Raw genomic sequence first — 3,199 nt, forward strand, 5'->3', positions numbered from 1 at the left:
TCATACGTGTGCATGTCATCCACTCCCACACTGGCGCTGTTGATAAATGCCCGTGTAAACAAAGCCTGAGCAGCGTGCACACACACACACACACACACAAGCACACACTGAGATCCACAAAGGGTTGATGAGCAGCAGGCTCTGAGCCACGGGCCATAGCAGATGCCACACACACACAAACACCTAGGCTCCACTTCAATCTCCCTCCCAGGGGAGGAGACAGCTTGCCTGCTGCTTCCTGCCCCACAAATCCCTTAAATAAATAAGTAGACAAATTTTTTAAAAAGGTAGGAACTGATAAGAGACAGATGGTGGTCAACTTAGTGTCTCAGTAGCATTTTTACATAGTGGACACCAGTTTGTAGCTGTAATGGGACATAATGGTAGTCCACCATGTGTCAGAATAATCAAAAGGTTTGGGCTTGATCTCAAGTGATCTTTTATGTAGTAGAACCTTCTATTGACTCTGGATCTGTAGTATGTATGGAGCCAAAAGCCCAACAGTTTTTGGCTCTGGATTCAGTATGGTTTAGTTATGTCCCTCTTCCCTTCAGAGCTGCTGAATCCCCTTAATAGTCATGAGAAGTTCCAATATATCCTTTTCAGACCCACTTTTCTCCCGATCTCCTGCGTGCTCCACAAACCAGCACTACATTATGTGTTAAAAATGACTCCCTGTCATTTCTATATGCAACACCTTGTGTAATGTATGCTGGTAAACGAGTGGTATTGGACAAAGTGACTGCACTATGAGAACTGTGTGTCTCTATCTGCATTTCTCTGTCTGTTGTTGATGCACTTTTGTTTACGTTGTTTTGGAGAAAAGTTTCTGACAAATGAACAAATGTCCCTGTGTGTTATGACACAAGTGTTTCTTTGCTGCAGTGCACCTAATGACACCAAGGAGCCTCTGACAATGAGCGGGGGCCGTGAGCCTCCTCTGTAACGGAGAAGACCCTGTTTTCTTTGCCTTGTTTTGCTTTGCCGCGCGAGGTGGGGATTACAGCTGGACCACACATGTGAGAACAGGTTTCTCTGTGGCCCTGAAGCAGCTGTACCACCTTTTGATCTGTCAATAGACAGCCCCGCTGGTGGAGCACAGCAGACCCATCACATCCTCCTTTCCTGGGGAGACATACTGAGCTCCAAGCTCAAGCTCGCCCTCAGGAGTTCCAGGGGCCACAGCAGGGGGTCACATTTCCAAGGCATTTCAGCAAAATTGAGGTGCTTGGGAACAAAACCCCATTTTCACCCCTGGCCATCTACGAACATATGGGCATAGGTCCGTGCAGAGAGTGACCTCATCAATGAGGATTGCCCTCGCATCCGATGGGGCCGTCGCAAGGCCAAGGGTGACCGCTAAGCCTTTCGGTCCACTCCCGTGGCGGCTCCTTCTCAAATTTGAAAGTGCAGTGGAGTGTGCACTTATAGACGTGTCCAGTGTCTGTGCTTTGAACAAGCTCACCTGGGGCTGACCTTCCCACTGTGTCGCACCGTGGACACACAGTCACAGCGCTGGGGAAACCACCTCGACAGAAGCATCGTGGAGCCATTGTGTGAGAAGTGTGAAACTGAAGCGATGGGAGTGGATCCACAGACAAGGCAGGGTGCCCTTGCGTACAAATAATAATGACATCGCTTAACCATTGAAAGCTGACGCTCTGACTCACACGATCTGTTTACACGCAGCAAGTCCAGCAAAAGTCACCTGGACCACAGCCGGCTGGACGTGTTGGGGAGGCACTCAGGTGCCTGCATCAAAGGTACTGTATCCCAGCTTCCCACATGGCAGGATGGCACGTGGTCACAGGGCGCAAACCCCACAGCGCTGTCCCCATCTAACACTCCATTCATGAGAAGTCCAGTCGTCCTCTAGGGAGATACCGAAACACACATTGCCCCCTCATTTGTTAGCTCCCTGATAAGGGGGTAAATTCTATGACTCAGGGTTTGTTTGAAGTCTAAAGCTGTCAGATGCCAAAAACGTCACTGCTCTGATTTGTGGGGTCAGACCTGCGGGACCCTGGGGATTCAGAGCGGGGTCATCTGGAGCTGGTGGGGGTCGTGGTCCGCCAGTCACCTGATATGATGGAGGTGACATGAGGGGCCATGTGTGGAGACGTATCGCGCAGTTCCTGATCCATCAGGGAAGAGGAGGAGAAAATGAGTGTCAGCGCACCACCTCGCTTCGCACTGCCCTCTCTTGTCTATAAACATGCTTATATATTTACTTATCTGCTTTATTGTTTCTTACTTATATCTATGTATTTCTGTATTGTCACTGTGCTTGTGTTTGTTGTACATTGGATGCTGCTGTACACAAGTGAAATTTCCCTCTGGGATTCATTCATTCATTCATTCATTCATTCATTCATTCGTTTGTTCGATCATTTGTTTATTCATTCATTTGCAATGTTTTTATTTCCTCACTTGTATCTTTTTTTTGACAAATTTTCTCTCCTACTTCGCTGACCTTTTGAAGAATGATGAAAAACAAGTTTAGGCCTAACAATAACAGGAAGTGTGGTGTCATCAGGATGGACACGGTGTAAACAAAAGGCCACACAGGCCCACAGGCACACAAAGGAGCCGGTAAAAGAGTGCAAGGGCACCCCAGTGTCACTGGCTGCATGGGGGGATGTCGGCTCAACGGTCCTGTTGCCTGCTGTAAACTAGAAGCCCCGATGGCTGGCATCAGCACGCTAAGCACCGGGACTCCCCAGCTAGACAAGATCGCACCTCCCCGATAAGGGCTCCGCAATCCTGCTGACACTCACCGACACTCGTGGCCCCCAGGGTTAAGCTGCTGAGTCCTGGGAGGGTCCTTCCTGGTGGCCCATCAGCATCCTTATCCATCCTTCTCGCCGCCTCCCGGAGTGCCCTCATGGCTCAGACGCTGCGAGCGGTACTCTTCATATCAGAGCGGGCTGGCCAAGGACGGGGTCTCCGACACCCTGGGTGAGAGCAGTGGCCTGCGACACTCCATGGGCCCCCTTCCCTTGGATCAACGGGGACCTCGAGCTTGGATCTAAAGGAGTTTGCGGGGGCGCAAGTTGGGGAAAAGTCTGGAATGTTTTTTGCCATTTGGCGATACACAGGAGTGCAGCAAAGAAAAGGTCTGGTTTGTGGAGGTTCAGCTACAACATACATCAAGCCAGGCCTGCAGAGCACAGCAACATACAGTAGTTCCCACATGTAA

The sequence above is a fragment of the Scleropages formosus genome, chromosome 17 (assembly GCF_900964775.1).
Source record: "Scleropages formosus chromosome 17, fSclFor1.1, whole genome shotgun sequence".
Taxonomy (NCBI): domain Eukaryota; kingdom Metazoa; phylum Chordata; class Actinopteri; order Osteoglossiformes; family Osteoglossidae; genus Scleropages; species Scleropages formosus.